Source organism: Symsagittifera roscoffensis, chromosome 5, assembly GCF_963678635.1.
Source record: "Symsagittifera roscoffensis chromosome 5, txSymRosc1.1, whole genome shotgun sequence".
In the NCBI taxonomy this organism is placed as follows: Eukaryota; Metazoa; Xenacoelomorpha; order Acoela; family Convolutidae; genus Symsagittifera; species Symsagittifera roscoffensis.
Genome location: NC_087066.1, coordinates 11,230,903 through 11,236,761, shown reverse-complemented (window position 1 = coordinate 11,236,761; position 5,859 = coordinate 11,230,903).

The window sequence follows — 5,859 nt, the reverse complement described above, 5'->3', positions numbered from 1 at the left end:
AATGGGGCTTATGAATTGATGACCGCCGCAATTTTTGAAATGACTTATGTGTCCCTGGTCTATTAGCGATCGAATCTCCTTTTCTACTTTTTCCTTGATAAGTATCGGGATACGTCTTCCTTTTGTTACAGTGTCTTGAATTCTTCGAAGAATTTAGAGTGTACCGTATGATTTTTGTAACGCCCTTTTTGTGTCATAGTCATGGGTACCTAGTTTTAACCCAGTTGCCATTTTGTGTGTCTGAGTTTTCAAAACTATTTACCTTGATTGTTGACTTACCAATTGGTTTTCATTCCTGAAAGAGATGTAAGCCAATTTGGGGTAATAGGTTGCTTCCAAATATATTTGTTTTTTTGTCGTCCACCACTATAAAAGATGCTATTTGCAATGTCCATCCGCTGGAATCGATAGGAGCAACCTGGTGTCCAAATGATGGGTTTCTGCATCCGTTGCAGCAAACACTTCGATTAGCCTCATCGTTTTCTTCCAAGGTAAATCTTCTTGCTGACTTCACGGATGATTCAAGTAGTTTTGCCGTTCTCAAGTTTACAAATGAAGTTGGCGATCCGATGAAATGAAGTCTCGGTGTCTAAGATAAAAACTAGGTTGTTTCTTCCTGACCTTACCCGGATGAGATGTCAATTTAGGTCGTCGACTTTGAGGGCCTCTGCCTTTTTCCTTCGAATTGAATCGAGTTCGTGGCTGTAACTTCTGGGTGGATCAAGTCCCAGTGCGGGATGAGGTCTCGCGCTGGGAAAACCTAAACGTATGTGGCCATGTCTCTTTCTTGTAAAACTTGTACTGGTCGATCGTTTTCGTGGATTGCGTTCACTTCGCTAGATTTACAACGATTTGCGAAATGACCCCTCTGTGTGCTTCTGTTGCAGATTTTGTCCCATTCTGGACATTGTTGGAGGTGATTTGCGGAAAAAGGAAAGCCGCATTTAAAACAGCATTTTTTGTGGTGTTCTATCGGTGCCGCTTCGTTGTAACATTCTCCCTCGACCACGTCCGACTCAAGATTGAGATTTGTAGTTAACCCTTTTCTGTACGATGTTTACACGTTCTGTTTTTGTATTTGCGTTGCCAGTTGGTCCCGACATCCCTTGTTTTACGGATTTGTATCTGGTTTTCCAGACCTTTTTGTGGGGATTTTGTTTCTGCTAACGGATCTTCTTGAGCCTCGTCGTTGGACATAATAGCTGTGAATACGTCTCTGATTATTTCGGTTCCTAGCCCATAGTCATTGAACGCCGTGCATTTGAATTTCCCTTAGACCACGAGTTCTGTAAGTTACCAGTGAATTTCTTTCAGTGACTCCGTTTTCCAATGCTTTCGAGTAAATGCTTCATATCTGTCAAAAGTCACGTTTCTTGATTTAACGAACAGTGTTTGTAAACGGTCCCATAAGTCCTTGGTTGTTATGCCCTGTGTTTTAAGGTTGGGACGACGTTGGTTAATTTGTCGTTGACCCTCTGCTCCTAGACACAAATAACTGTGACTGCGGATTTTCAGATCCGCTTCGTCTCAATGGACACCGTCGACTTTTGGTTCCAAATTATCCAAGAGTTGGCATTGGTTCTCCCCTTGAACACGTTTCTCTTGGTTTCTGAGTTCGCGTTCTCGAAATTGGATGTTCGTTTCACCGTTGATTGGTAATTCCTTTCCGGTTCTTGTGGCTTTCGAATTGTTGGTGGTGGTCCAAGGAGACTTTGTAGGTAAATGCTGTTTTTCACAATAACCTCTAGGAATAGCTGTTGATTCCAAATTTTCCATTCGGTTGGTGGATCCGCAGAAGATTTTTGCCAGAATGGCGGAATACCGAGAGGGTTTTTGGAAAATGCTGGCTGCTCCATGTTATACCCTCATCCGTTAGGTGATATATAAACTACAGTTCAATGTAAGCTCACCTTTGCTCGAAGAATAAAACAGTTCTTAAAAGCAACTTCAATTCAGTTTGCTATGTTTAGGTCTGGCTGACACTGACCTCGAATTATTTGAGAGACATTCTTTCAGAAAAAAACTAGTACATATGTGTTTACGTGTAAATAGGAACCTATTTAATCATCAGACTTCTATATGTTAACCGGCATAAAATATAAATGTGCATAAAATTCCAACTGGATGTTTTAGTGTGGACCCACGAGTATCCCCAGTGGATGTTAACTAAAATGGATAACAGGTTGATCTAAAAATCTCCGATTTGGTAGAGTAATTTTCAAGAAAATGAAAAAAGTAATGGGTCAAAAATTATCCCCACAGTTTTTTTTCGAAGGCTCTAGAAAATGGGGTAAGATAGAAGGAGACTAGAAAACTATGCAGACAGAAAAGGGATTAGGCGATATTTGTATGGGTACCACTGTTTTGAAAATCGGTTAAAATATTTTTGAGAAAAGTGGAACTTTCGCTAAGGAAAAAACTTATTTTTGAGAAAAACAAGAACTTTTGCAAGCGAAATTGTTTTCTTCAAAGTGTCTCAAAAAAAGAAAAATAAAAAACTAAAAATTTAAATTTTCATAAGAACTCTTATTATCGAACAGAGTATTCGACAACTATGACTCATTGCAGTATTTAAACATCCTCTTCCATCTGGAATCACGTGCGAAGTAAACATCAAACGTCAATTGATTCTGAAGTGATTGAAACTCAAACATTGTCTTTTTTCTGCCACAACCTAATTGACAATCTTTGCCATGGAAAAAGTATTTTATTCAAGCGAAATCATAGTTGTAGTTATTCTGTTAACTTTGGCATATCGAATCTCTACCCAGTAAGTTTCCTCTTTAAATAGAGTTTTTTCTTACCAAAAGTCACATAAACCTCATTGGCTGGATCAGTGGTATGTCTTGGTCTGCTTTTTATGGAAATCATGGCAAGTGGGTCTTTCATTTTTGAATTTAAGGGGTAAAGTAAGTACTCTCTTAATTTCAATTTTTTGACCCGCCCCAATGAACTTTTGATACAATTTTAAGGCTCTATTTCTATTTCATTACTGCGCTGCTTTTCTTGCTGCACTTTCCAGTTTCATATAAAATGCATGAGTTTTTAAGTTTAAAAGCGTGATATTACAAGAAAAATTGGAGTCAAAAAGCTAACTCCAGTCCTCATTAATAAGTTACCATCATTAAAATTAACGAAATTAGATAAACAATAGCCTTCAAACTAAAAACCAATTAAATGTATGGTAATTAGATGAAGGTTATTGTTTAAACTAAAACACAGCCATAAAACAATCATTTTGGAGTTTTGTTTGAAAACTTGCCAACAAAATTTGTCATAGCTAACAAACATTTCATTAAAAACTTCCCTCATTTTACTCGCAGTGTCGGGAAAAACCGGTTCGACGCTTTTGCTTTTTAGTCCAGCTTCCAACAATTAGAGCGAGTGAATAACGTCTGTTATATAAACATTGGTTCATTAAACAACAAAAATTTTAGATTAATCAGGTGAAAACTGGTTGTTGAAGTTCATAAAGTGTGTGAAAACTTGAATAAAATGTAGAAAATTAGTTTGAAACTTTTTATTCATTTAAATAAAAAACCGTATTCAATCAATATATCAGACAATGTTCTGAGCACTAATTCCCACAAAAATGCCTAGTGGGTATAATGCCTAACTTTTTTTAAGAACTGTGGTCGGAACAATCTATGCTACTCGTAAAAGCAACCTTTACTCTTTTATAGTTTCTGATTATTATAAGTTCAGTTTTTTACTAAAGGATAGATGACAAATATTATTCAGGTTTTGGTGCTGTATACAAAATTTACTGCAAGGCATTTTTTTAATGTGGGCAAAAAACAAGAAAGAATGTTTTGCTAGTTTTGTCTTTTTTAATTCGCTAACTAATATTTTTCTCGGCGCTATAAGGCAACCTTGTTCTGCACTATTTAATAACGAAATGGGTTCCTTGTTAATGTAGCACAATCAAATGGCGTCCTAAACGAAAGTGGACCATTTTTAATTTTTTTTTAAATCTTTGGATCGTAAATATTGTAACACTCGGATAAATATTGTAACACTTGAAATAAAGCAATCAAAAAAAATTTCGAGGGTGAAATTTGTTTTTTTTCCTCATGTATAATCCTTAGAAAGATTTTAATAAGATGCAAGAGATGTGAACTAAAAGAGTTCATTTTCTTAATGATATTTCAATTTTTAAAAAAATCTATAGTTTTTTTTTTCTGGATAGGTCAATCAAATGGCGTACATATATTAACCAATCTATGTTAATCTAATCTATGTACGCCATTTGATTGTCTTATCCAAATGGCGTACCAATAAAAAAACAGTACATAGAATAAGCAATCAGTTCCAAATAAGATAGTAATTAATAACAAGTTCTAAGTGGCGCTTCAACAGGTTTGAGTACCTTCTGCGCTTGGCTCAAGCTGGTGCTCTTTTAATGATAAATTTTCTACAGTGTTGAGTTATTGTACAACTTGAGACAAATATATTTTTTATATCTTGAGACTTTTTAGTCAAAATACGACGGACATTTCAGCCAATTTCGTATGAAAAGTCTAGAAGAATCTAGACCAGAGCATTCTTAAGACACTTTATAGTATTTAATATGAAATTTCTCTCCCATTTTATAAAATAGATTGAATAAGTGTATTTTTATTAATAATTGCAAATCTATGCGCGCAATTTTTATTGGTTGTCGGTTCTGAGAAACAAAAAACTAAACAAAAAAATCCGAAAAAAGCCGAAACGTTTTTGATAATTTTAACACTTTAAGTTCAAAGAAAAATCTAGAAGCTGCCAAAACCGGTTTTTACTGAAAAAAATTAAATTTTCAAATCTGAAATGAAAATTTTATGTCTATTTTAGAGCGAGGGACGCAACTCGCCTTTATTGGTCGAAAATAGACTAAAAATCAAAAACTTCAAATCAGTTTTCTCGGCACTAGGACAATTTTATAAAAATTTGAAACGCGAAACAAATGGAGCAACAGTTTCAAAACTAGATCATGAAAATTATTTTGGGCTGGTCAAGGAATTGATAAGATATGAAAAAAAAAATTTGATCAAATGCTTAAGACCGTAAGTTGGCCAGTAGTTTAAATCGCAAATAGATTCCTTCCTCCATTGTTCAAGTTTTTCATTTAAGAAATAGTCCGCCAACAACAACTGCCACAAACGCAACTACTGCGACTACCACAAATACCACGAGCGGAGCAAACACGACTGCAGTCGCCAACACCACGACTGTCTCCGGCAAACGCAACCACGAAGAGCGGAGGCACAAAACCGACTGCTAGTGGTCCGACAACAACACAGAAAGGACAAACGACGACAACAACTAAAAAGGGACAAAAGACGACAACAACTAAAAAGGGACAAAAGACTACTACCAAAAAAAGGACAGAAAACAACGACAGCTAAAGGTGGTCGGGTGTTTCCGGTTGCACCTTCTCCAACCCGCATGATGATAAAAAGTTCTTCACCATCTAAAGGGCCCCCACTTTTGGTACTATTTTGCGATGATCAGTTTTGCTTGTCTGAAGCTTTACTTTTTCGAAGACGCGTTTGGTGGCAATGTACACTAATTTGAAATTTGTGCGCAGTTTTTTTTGATGAAAACTTTTGAATGATGCCAAAATACGGCTTTTTATTAATCAAAATCTTGTCTGACTCCTTGAATTTTGTGGGAAAACAGTCTATATTTAACATTTGGAAATTGTCAAAATTTTAAACTTGATCGATCGAAAAATGATAATATAAAAGAAGCCGGTTGGGGTGTTCAACTGAAAACACCTAAAGGAGCGACAACTAAAAATCCGAACGGACCTGCATTTAACCCGAGTGATGCGAACGAGGATAACCTTGCGGCCGCTTATTTGACAGCACAGTGTAGACT